The sequence below is a fragment of the Pogona vitticeps genome, chromosome 2 (assembly GCF_051106095.1).
Source record: "Pogona vitticeps strain Pit_001003342236 chromosome 2, PviZW2.1, whole genome shotgun sequence".
Taxonomy (NCBI): Eukaryota; Metazoa; Chordata; class Lepidosauria; order Squamata; family Agamidae; genus Pogona; species Pogona vitticeps.
Window position 1 is genome coordinate 91,457,473 of NC_135784.1, and position 12,475 is coordinate 91,469,947.

The 12,475-nt window shown below is 40.7% G+C and overlaps 1 long non-coding RNA gene and 1 pseudogene across 1 annotated transcript in view; both read left to right on the plus strand.

The window, feature by feature from the left end:
- Positions 1-10,309, plus strand: part of LOC110080767 (uncharacterized) — a 39,039-nt gene extending 28,730 nt beyond the window's left edge. Inside the window, exons 3-4 of the long non-coding RNA XR_012083656.2 lie at positions 8,169-8,253; positions 10,087-10,309. This is a non-coding gene — a long non-coding RNA (uncharacterized LOC110080767). The remainder of the gene's footprint in view (positions 1-8,168; positions 8,254-10,086) is intronic.
- Positions 577-690, plus strand: LOC144587677 (U2 spliceosomal RNA; annotated as a pseudogene).
- Positions 10,310-12,475: the final 2,166 nt, after the last annotated feature.

Consider the following 12,475-nt stretch of genomic DNA (forward strand, 5'->3'; position numbering starts at 1 on the left):
AAGAGCCATTATAAGGTGTAAAAGTCTCCTATCGATGTTGGTCTTTAGAAGTTTCATTCATAAGATCTACTGTATTAACTGAGTCGAAGGCTGAACTTAGATCTGTAAAGGCTGTATAAAACTGTTTGCCTTTGGAGGAGTATTTTAAGATCAAATGCAATAATGTAAAGCAGTTGTCAGTAGTGCTCCTCCCTTGTCTGAAACCTGCCTGTTCTTCCACTAAGATGGAGTTTTTATCAGCCCATTCTTCTAATTTCTGCAGGATCGATCTTGCATAGATTTTAGCTGCAATATCTATTAAGCTTATTGACCGATAATTTTTGGGGTCTTTACAATCGCCTTTTTTGTACAATGGGATAACTATGCTTGATCTCCATCCTTTAGGCATACAACCTGTGTTATTTATATGTGTAAACAAGCCAGCTAGCAAGGCTGCCCACCAATCTATCACTTCCTTAAAAAGTTTTCGGTTAAAAGATCTTCTCCAGGAGCTCTGTTATTATTTATTGATTGTATAATGACTTTAATTTCCTGCATTGTAACTGGGGGCAATCATTTATATTCCCAATAATTTTTTCGGCTTCTCGGCCTTTTGGCTAAGATCAAGTGTAGTATCTGTTGTTGATTTGCATTAAAAAGAAGCTGCCACGGTGCTTCCTAGGAGTCCTAGTTCTTTGAAAGGCACCCTATGTGCAACCTAATGAGCAGAGATTCTATGACTCCTAGAATAGGCTATTTATTATTGATTTGGGGCCAAACCGCCTGAAAATACTGTGCTGTAGAATAAGGGTAGCTCACAGCAACAAATAGTTGAAACCATTATAGTAAAGACTGCAGATGTGCTTCCAGATGTTTTGAACTCCAAATCCTATAACCTGATCCCATGGTAACACTCACTTGGTCTTGTGGGAGTTGAAATCCATATTATTAAAAAGGTGAACATTTTCTCATCCTTGATTTAAACAAACACATTTCATATTTTGCCTTGTGTAAATCATTAGTGTGCATTGACGGTCCAGGAGCCTTTCAGGAGTTGGAATTCACCCTTTTTAAAATGGAAAAAACAAACAGGCTACAATTTATTCATTCCTGCTTTAAGAACTGAAACGTAAGTGGCACAGCAAATAGCACTTTTAACGAAGGTTTTGTACATCCTTCCTTCCTTCCTTCCTTCCTTCCTTCCTTCCTTCCTTCCTTCCTTCCTTCCTTCCTTCCTTCCTTCCTTCCTTCCTTCCTTCCTTCCTTCCTTCCTTCCTTCCTTCCTTCCTTCCTTCCTTCCTTCCTTCCTTCCTTCCTTCCTTCCTTCCTTCCTTCCTTCCTTAACAGCTGGCAATTTATTTCTGATTTTTTTTACTAACATTACCATTGTTATTATTTTTAATTTTTTAACTATTATTTATTTGAGGGGGACCAAAAAGAGGAAAGGAATAGAAGTAGGGGAATCCACCAGCTGCCAGCTCTGAATGAAATTGCTTTCTCTTGAAATAATACTGAATTTCTAGAAAAGAATTATGAGTCTAGCAGATGACCTCTGAAGCTGAAAAGCAGCTCAGATTGCTACAAGGAAGAGGAGCCTGTCGGGTACCCCAAAGAAGAAAACACGTTGATTATTATCCCCTCCTTCACTTTCATGTTGGGACCAGTAATACGACAAAGAAGAGCCTAAGAAACATATCAAGGGACTATGAGCAACCGTGCAGGAAGGCAAAAGAACTGGAAGCTCAGGTGGTATTTTCATCTGTACTTCCAACAGAGGGTCAACATCCAATGAAGGAATGGAGGATTGCAGAGGTAAGCTGATGGCTCAAGGGATGGTGCCATCAAGAAAACTTTGGATTTCTGGACCATGGCTTACACTACCTACTTGAAGTGCTCCTGGCAAGAGATGGGTGGCACTTCACAAGGACTGGGAAGAACATGTTTGGCAGACATCTCTCTCAACTCATCCAAAGGGCTTTAAACTAAATCTGCAGCGGGAAGGAGGACAATCTCTGGGACAAAGCCCAAAGCACAAACCCCTAGACACTGAACTTGACAACGAGGAAAGAAGTGGTAAGAAGGGACAGTCAAGTATAAAACATGAGACGCAGCAACCAAACAAAAGATCAGCCATAAAGGGCTCAGATGCATGTACACTAATGCTCAAAGTATGGGGAACAAACAGTGAGAACTTCAAGTCCTAGTATGTGAGGGCAGGTATGACATTGTTGCCATTACCAAAACTTGGTGGAACGAAACCCATGACTGGCATATGCTGCTGGAAGGATATAATTTGTTCAAGAGAAACAGGCTGAACAGAAGAGGAGGAGTTGCACTGTATGTAAAGAATTACTACTCCTGTACTGTGAGAACAGGGGACCAAGGATGAAAATCTTCCCGAAGCTCTTTGGGTGAATATTAGGGGGAAAACTAATGACATAGCTGTAGGCATGTACTACAAGCCACCTAACCAAGCAGAGGAAATAGATGAACATTTTGCAAATCAATTCGCTGAGATGTGTAGGAAACGGACCACTGTAGTAATGGGGGACTTTAACTACACAGATATCAACTGGGAGACCAACTCTGCAGCAAGTGGGAGATCCAACAGGTTCCTGACATGCTTGGCTGACAACTCCATCATCCAAAAGGTGGAGGAGGGAACTAGAAGGTCAGCCATACTGGACTTAATACTTAGTAATAGGGAGGAAATAATTGAGGTAATGGAAATTGTAGGAACTTTAGGAGAAAGCGACCATGTTATATCAGAATTCATCATCATGCAGGCAAGGGTAAGGTAAAGGTAAAGGTTCCCCTTGACAATTTTTTGTCCAGTCGTGTTCAACTCTAGGGGGCGGTGCTCATCCCCGTTTCCAAGCCATAGAGCCAGCGTTTTGTCCGAAGACAATCTTCCGTGGTCACATGGCCAGTGCAACTTAGACACGGAACGCTGTTAGCTTCCCACCGAGGTGGTCCCTATTTATCTACTCGCATTTGCATGCTTTCGAACTGCTAGGTTGGCAGGAGTGCAGGCAAGGGTAACTCACGGTAAATTCAGACTAATGTCCTAGATTTTAAGAGAGCTGACTTTAACAAACTAAGAGATGTAATAGGAAGGACTTCATGGATGGAAATCCTAAAGGGAAAAACAGTTCAGGATGCTTGGGAAATCCTGAAAGGCGAGAAAATAAAAGCCCAAACCAAAACAATACCATAGAAAAAGAAAAACAAGAGACGTCTGACAAGACCGGCATGGGTGCACACAGACAAATTAAGGGACAAAAAGGATAAGTATAAAAAACTGAAAAGGGGGCTCATAACTAGAACAGAATACCAGCAAATAGCTCAAATCTGCAAGGATGGGGTCAGGAAGGCTATGGCTCAGAATGAGCTAAGACTTGCAAAAAAATTTGCCAAAAATAAAAAAAATCTTTCAACATGTAAGGAGCAAGAGGAAAGCCAAGGAAATGGTTGGTCCACTAATGGGAGAAAATGACAAGAAGGTGAGAGGCAACAGGGAGAAAGTGAAATTGCTTAATTCTTTTTTTTTTTTTTTTGCATCTGTATTTACGCAAAAGGAAAAATTGGTCCACCCTGTCAAAAGCAGCACTGTGGGAGACAGGAGAGGGAAGCAGGTCAAAATAGGTAAGGAAGTGGTAAAAGTACACCTAGCTGCTTTGAATGAGTTCAAGTCTCCTGGACCAGATGGTTTACATCCCAGGGTACTAAAAGAACTGGCAGATGTGATCTCGGTACCACTGAATGATATCTTTGAGTGGTCTGGAAGCTGGGCAAACTGCCAGATGACTGGAAAAGAGCATATGTGGTTCCAATCTTCAAAGGGGGGGAAGGGGCATCCAGGAAACTACAGACCAATCAGCTTGACATCAATACCTGGGAAAATCCTGGAAAAAATAATCACACAGCAGATTTGTGAGCACCTAGAAAATAACAAGGTGATTACTAGAAGCCAGCATGGGTTTGTTAAGAACAGGTCATGCCAAACAAATCTTGTTCCCTTCTTTGATGAAGTGACTAAATCAGTGCACCAAGGAAACACAGTGGATATAGTATATTTTGACTTCAGTAAGGCATTTGATAAGGTAGATCACAGCCTACTTCTGTGTAAGATAGAACAAAGTGGGATAGGCAGTGCAACTACCAGATGGATTTGCAGCTGGCTGACCAACCACACTCAACATGTGGTCCTCAATGGAACCACATCTAAAAGAGGGAAGTATGTTTTGGGCCCAATGCTCTTCAACATCTTGATAATGACCTGGATGAGGGGACTGAAGGAAAACTCATAAAATATGCTGATGACACAAAGCTGGGGGGAATTGCTAATACTTTGCAAGATAGACTCAACATTCAGAAGGATTTAAGCAGACATTGGGCCCTGTCCAATAAGATGCAGATCAGTGGTGGGAAAAGTAAGGTCCTGCACTTAGGCAGGAGAAACCAGATGCACAGGTACAGGATAGGTGGTACATGGCTCCACAGTAGTACCTGTGAGAGAGATTTAGGTGTCCTGGTCGACCACCACCTAAGGATGAGTCAACAGTGTGCTGCAGCTGCCAAGAAAGCCAACACAGTCTTAGGCTGTATCAACAGGAGGATAGCATTAAGATGACGGAAAGTGATAGTACCACTCTATATTGCACTGGTGAGGTCACACTTGGAGTGCTGTGTCCAGTTCTGGTCACCACAATACAAAAAAAGATGCTGAGGCACTGGAAGAGAAGAGCAACAAAGATGATAAGGGGACTGGAGGTGAAATCCTATGAAGAATGACTAAAAGAACTAGGCATGTTTAGCTTAATGAAGAGAACGCAGAAAGGAGACATGATAGCAGTCTTCCAATATCTGAAGGGCTGCTACAGGGAAGAGGGCATCAATTTATTCTCCATTGCGCCTGAGGGTAGGACAAGAACCAATGGGTGGAAACTCGTCAGAGTGAGATCCAACCTGGAAATAAGGCGGAATTTCCTGATGTGAGAACCATTAAGCAGTGGAATAACTTGCCTCTTGATGTTGTGGGTGCCCCATTGCTGGAGGTTTTCAAGAAAAGATTGGACAGCCATCTGTCCAGGATGGTATGAGGTCTGGGATGGTATGAGGTCTCCTGCCTTGGGCAGGGGATTGGACTAGAAGACCTCCAAGGTCCCTTCCAACCCTATGACGATTCTGTGATTCTATGATATGAATATATGCCAGGGCATCTGCTAAAATTGTGTGTGTGTGTGTGTGTGTGTGTGTGTGTGTGTGTGTGTGTGTGTGTGTGTGTGTGTGTGTGTGTGTGTGTGAGAGAGAGAGAGAGAGAGAGAGAGAGAGAGAGAGACAGAGACAGAGACAGAGACAGAGACAGAGACAGAGACAGAGACAGAGACAGACAGACAGACAGACAGAGAGAGAGAGAGAGAGAGAGAGAGAGAGATATTAAAGCATTATCTGGAGGAAGATGCCCAATTCTCTGTAGAGGACACTTCAATAACTCCAAAGAATTAAATGAGGAGAAAAGGTGCAAGGAGCTACATTATGCCCCAGATCCTGAGGAGAACATCATTGCCCAGCACCCTGAGGGAGTTCAGTTGTCATACCCTCTCCCCCACCATCCTAGCAGCTACTTAGGAGCCAGTGTGTCTTGTAGTAGTAGTAATCTGTTATCAAGCTGCTTCTGACTTATAGCAACCGTAATAGGTTTTTCAAGGTATGTGAGATCTATGAGTGAGAGAATCATGTTGCCACATATACCCATGGATAAGCAGAGATTTGAGCCCAGTTCTTCTGAGTCCTAATCAGTCAATCTATTCTTAACACTACATGAACTCTACAGTGTCAAATGCAGGTTTCCACTGATATTTATTATAGTGTTTTATTGCTGTATAACCTACTCCCTAGAATGTCTTCATACAATGGTAACAGATAAATAATTCATATTTATATATGGTGAAGTCTCCCATTACTTGGAAGGCCCATTTTTTGTTTTTAATTTCATTCTAAAGCATTTAGCTTTCCAACTAGCAGATTCATGTACCAATTTTCATCTAGTGGTACTCATATATCACCACATTTATGTATTTATTGCCTTTCTTCGTAGGGACTCAGAGCAGTTTCATGAACTGTATCTGTATAAAAAAAACAAACCACATTCTTCAGCATTTTTATGAGATGATATGTAACAGGAGAAATCACAGGTCTGACAATACTTAATTATAGTCCTGCCTATGTTCTCTATATTCTCAACAATATTTCACTGCCTACACACAAAGAGCTGAACCTTATGGGCATACTCTTTGATTTCTCTAGATTGATTTATTAGGAATAATTTGCTGCTGATGGTAAATAGATTCCATGCAAAAATGCTACTGCTGGGATCTTATTTTATTTATTGAAAAATCTACCTTACCCATCTAGTGGCCAGGTCATTACCCTGGGCAGCTTACAGTATCTATCTATCTATCTTTATTTATCTATTTATTTATCTATTTATTTAAACATTTCTATCCTGCCTTTCTCCTTAAAAAGGACCCATAAACAGGGAATAATACAAAATAATAATCCAACCAAAGAAAACCAAATCTCTAAGTTCAGTGGTGTTAAATATGATCATTCATACATGATTATCACTGCTTAGTGATTTAGGTATCTGGCTGCAGAGCCAAAGATTGGGAGTTTGATTCTCCACTGTGTCTACTTGATCATTGAGTCCAAGGGCTGGACTCAAAGATCCATAGTATCCCTTCCAGTTGCAATTTTGTGATCATCATCATCGTTGTTATTATGATGATTATGATCAAGTTCTAGATGTGCATTTGTGAACTATGTCAAGCATCCCTGGAAAAGAGACCTAGCTTTTCATCTGTAAGATCCATCATGTCAACAATACAAGGCTGGATATGAAAAATATTATTACTCTTGTTGGTTGGGTGAATATGCCAATGCACAGTGAAGTCTGTGGAAATCTGCAATAGAAGTGTATCCACTTCTCCAAGAATAAACAGTGTGCAGGTGTGCCCTAAAAAGAAGCTTCTGAGTATAAGTGCTACAGAAAATTCTATTTTGAGTCAGGAGAATAATACTGAAAGTAATGATTCCACTTGTCTTGGCCCGAGTTAAGCCTCAGCTGGAATGCAGAGCGCAGTTTGGGGCTTCATACATTTTAAAGCTGCTGAATAATTGAAAAGGCTCAAGAAAAAAATGAAAACATGTTATGAAAGCCAGACCTATGTGTGTGGTTTGAAGGTACTGCATATTCCTATTAAGCAAGATTCAGGTCCAGTAGCTCCTTAATAATTCAGGTTGCACCAGAAATATGAGAAGGAAGAACCATGTGTGCAAGACAGTTTAATAGCAATGTTTCTAGTTGTCCAGACATGGTCTTGGGCTGCTTCCCACACAGTGAAGGTTACTTCTTTCCAGGGGCAGCTGATGTTCATTATGGTTGATGAGATGAAAACACAGCAGTCAGCGGTGGGCAGAGCCGGTGGTGGCAAACAGAGCAAGGGCAAAAGTGGGTATAGACACACATACACACACAAACACACAGACACACAGACACACAGACCCAGACCCAGACCCAGACCCAGACCCAGACCCACACAGACACACACAGACACACACAGACACACACAGACACACACACACACACACACACACACACACACACACACACACACACAGGCAAATAAACAAGCATCCACCCATATAGCAGGAGAACACAGGGGTAAGTCCGCATCCTGGTCCTGAAGCAGGATAATATCCCCTTTGCTCAAATGGATCAGCCCTCACTGCTTCTTTCTATGATCCAGCTGTGAGCATCTGATGTAGAGCCTTCCAGCAAAATCATAAGCACAGCCGTCCATGTTTCAGTAGGAGGTCTGACAATAGATTTATTGGACTGAAATGCAATTTACCTGTCTGCACATTAAACAGCTGTGTCGGGGTGAAAGGGGGTTTCCTGTTTGTATCGCAGACTCTGCCATAATGTTCTGCAGTACAAGCCAATAAAAATTCCTTGTCAGAAAAGGAGCATTAAAACAGGGAAAGGGGAGCAGTATAAGTCACTGAAATGAAAAATGGAATGTTTTGATGTTTTGATTAGACAGTGGCTTTCCTGAATCTACTTTTCCCTTTTCTCATGGATGTCTCACATGTATGTGATTCTGGCTGTTCTTTTAATCCCACAGGGCTCTGCAGAATGAAACTCACTCAAAAATGTAGAACTGTATGAAGTAAAGAAGGAGATGCTGCAGGGAGTCCTGGCTGGAAAAGGTAGGAGCACAGAATCTCTTTCATGTGCTTCTAGGCTAGCAGAATGAAATGCTTCCTTTTAAAGTGAAAATGCAAAAAGCATGGCCCAAGGTTTGTATGTGAACCAGAGTTATGGCCTAGCCTTTGTGAATTAGTCTAATATATATGATCAATTTGCTCCACAGGCAGAAGTGTAGCCTTGGCAGCATTTTGCAGGTGATTCCTATGTATTTACCATATACGTATATATTTGGTATTTATGTATATTTATATATGTATCACCTTCCAGCAGAAAGTTGACAGTTAATGTACTAAAACGGTTCTGCCTTTGATATTGCAATCTTTGTCCATAGATATATGCCTCACTAATATTGACAGAACTTGCCTCTAAGAGGTTATGCTCCCTCTCCAAACACAAGTGCACAACTTGGAGGAGCTCCTGGATTCATCTCTGGGCCTGAATGCCCAGGTTTTGGCAGTGTCCAGGAGTGCCTTTGCACAGTTTAAACTAATATTACCAGCTACATCCATTTCTGGAGAGCTCTGATCTGGCCACTGTGACACATGCCCCAGTTTCTTCTTGGCTGGATTACTCTAATGTGCTCCAAGCGGGGCTGCCCATTTATAAAGCCCTAAATGACTGGGTCCAAGCTACCTCAAAGACTGCCTGCCCCACCTCCTTGTCTGAGTGGCCAGTTGCTAGAGGAGATGGAGAAGGGAAGTCTGGGTTCACATGATGGGGAGGGACAGAGCAGCATATGCCGGCCGGTGAGAGGAGATGCTGACAAGGTGGGTGGGAGATAACTTAGGTGCCCACAATTTAGGAGAAAGGGTAACAAAGTACTTTGTGCTTATCTCTAGTTGTGGGTCTTCCACAAATTACAAAAGCAGGGAAGTAGACCCAGGAAAAACTTCCTATATTACGGTGTGTGTGTGCAGAAGCCAAACCAAAGTAGGTATGAAGGCAGCAACTGCACCCTCCTTGCTCAGGTTGGCCATATTACTTGTTAGTCAGGTTTTATTGAGATTCCAGTCCCATATACTAGTAGTCTCACATCACTGTCAATGTGGAAAGAGAGTCGAGAGTATGTCAATACTGTACGGGAAATTTTACTTTAACTCCACTTGCAAATGTTGTGTTGAGCTGCCCTGAAACCATTCACAGAGTTTCCACATACAGGGAGTCAAAATCCTTAAGGCTGATTGACATGGCTGCTCAGCCAGTGGATATCTCTTTCTGTGGTGGAGAAAAGAGAAGGCATGCAGGTGTACCCACACACCCTACCACATCCATACATGAGGCATGGCATGTGCACTCCACACAAAGGTCTGTATTTGCAGATACCCACTTCAGGTAGTTCTTCCCAGGGCAGGTGGGAGGAGAAGTGTGGAAGAACTCTTTAAATTACAGACTCTGGATAGTTTTATGCACCACCTTGGCATATTTTGAGCGCCCGCCCCCACTGTTATGTTTTTAGAAAATGGAAATGATGAATTATATGGGCCAATAATATTCTAGTAGCAACAAGTCAAGCTGCAAACACATACAGATGATTGTCACACAGAACAGTCTAAGAAAGCAGAAGTCAGCTAGGAATAAATGCAGTGTACAAGCATTCAAAGGGACAGAACAGCACAGCCTCTGTCTCCATTGAAGAGCTGTTACTCTAATCAAAGAACTAATAATGATTAATATTTTGTGCAGATAAACTCTTGAATAGGAAGCAGGCATTATATTATACAATCAAATTTGTTATTGGATGTACACAATTTTCATTGCTGTCCCTAACAATTAATTTAATCACTATAGACCTACAAGGAATCAATTTTTCTTTGTACCTCATTTACTATTAGTAAACTTCAACCACTTTGGAAGGAAGCATCGATCCAGTTCTAACATCGATACAACTACAGACAAGTGAACTACAAGTCAAGATTTAATGCAGCGTGAAAATGTTCTGAGCAGTATTTATGATCACATTCAGTACTTAACTGGCTATTGTGTTGATGCACCATTAGGTAGTGGATAATGTAACTGTTCCTTGTATCTACTTTTAAATAAAAATGTATAATTCACTGTCATGTAGTAAGATCCCCAAACCCTGTTGCTTAATGTGTATTGTGTTAAGCAAAACTGAAGAACTCTTCCCTGTAAAGGGAAAAGTCAAGCTGGTTGTAAGACATTGTGGATATTGATTGTGTTCTGAAATGTAAATGAGACTCTGTGCCTTTACAGTGTTGCAGTTACAAAGGACATGTCACTCAAACCACCTAAGCTATCATTTCTTATTTAGGTGGCCATATTCAACAAATAACCTCCATACCACCTGAAAGCCATTACCACTATACCACCCTACCATCTGAACACCATTCTCACCTGATTTTGGAAACTAAATAGGTCAGGCCTGGTTAGTATTTAGAGACTAACTTGTATTTTCTTGCAAAATTGCAACTTTTCTATGCTTAAGAAATGTACAAATCATAATACACTGCTGAAAATATTGCTTGACAAGTTTTACATTGTCCAGTTTTTACAACAACCAGATGTGGTGAATGCAATGGTTATACAGGGTTTTTCTTTGAAGATTTCTTGACTTATGGGTTGCAATCATCCTCATCTACCACTCAGCATTTGCTCCATCACAATATTGGTTGAAGAATCTGGATGAATCAAGTACCTTTAGTGTTAGCTTAAAAAAAGATACAGTAAAAGATAAAGTGGTAGGGCTCATTATATATAACAAGGATTCATAACCATGGTAATTCTTCACATGTCAGATTCCTAAAGCAAAAATTTCACAACCATTTTTGACTATTTGAAGCATTTATCATGGCAGCTCTGAAGTATTTATTTTTAAAACGATGTCGTCTCAAACAGCTTGTCTACGATTTCATACCACAGTTCATTCTTGCATTTCCCAGAATGCTTATAGTAACTGCTGCCATTTTTTCCATCTTTTTTGCGAGTATACATTTTGAGAGAATAGTCACATACAGTGGACCCTCGACTTACAGACGGCTCGACTTACAGACTTTTTGAGTTACAGACTTCTCTGGCCGCAAAATTTAGATTCGACTTGCAGCCGGAGAATCGACTTACAGACCAGAAAAAAACGAAAATGTAACAAAAATAGAATAAAAACTGCCAGTTATGGGATTAATAGGTTTTCAATGCATTGTAGGTCAATGGAGATTCGACCTACAGACTTTTCGACTTGCAGCCACCGTTCCAATACGGATTAATTCCGTAAGTAGAGGGTCCACTGTAAATGTCAAAATAAGCTGTAATTTGCTTTACTTTATTTTAATATGTTGCTGAGACAGCAATCTCATTGATGACTAAAAATCTGAATAACACTTAAAACTAGTTTTAAGTAATAGTGCTTTCAACGTAACTAATATTGCCCATATTTGCTAAAATGGCCACAGAGGTTGACACAGAGACATTGCTGAAATATAGACCAGGTATGGATGCAGCATGTTTATAAAACCCTCTTGGTTTTTCAAATGCTGTCTTCTAGTCTTTGAAATCTTGGAATCTGATTCAAACCCATAATGACTGTTATTATATATAATAACATGTTTTTGCAGATGAACATGTATTATCTCCTTGGAAATTTGGGATAACATACACTTAGCACATCTTTACATCTTTGTGTTTAGTGTTTTCCTAAACAGCCACTGAGTGAGAGATCTTTTAGTGGCTGTTCCGGATGAACCTCTTGTTCTATAGTTATCTTGTCATATTTACTGAATTTTTCAGAGCTCCTTACATTCCTACTGTTCTTAACATAAGCAATCAATCTTTATTAAATAGAGGCTGGGGGGATTTTAGATATTCAGATCAACATTTTTTGGATGCAAGCATTACACTGTTCTATAGGAAGGACAAAGCTTGAGTAAACATTGCGTAGAAAAGCAATTGTTTAGGAAAACACTAAACACAAAGATGTAAAGATGTGCAAAGTGTATGTTATCCCAAATTTCCAAGGAGATAATACATGTTCATCTGCAAAAACAACAAAGAGCCTTCTAGCCATCTAAGGACTACCCATTTTTGCTTGAATCAGGCTTCCATAACTGTAGCCCTTTTAATCAGATACATGATGATCCTACTTGGAGCCTTTATGGTAATTTTATTGCATGTTATGAATGGGGAACAGAAGCATGTCACACAGCTGTCATTTTTAGGACCAGTTTAGTCTTCAGTTTATGTGTTGTTCCTCCTTCTGCACAGCCTAAT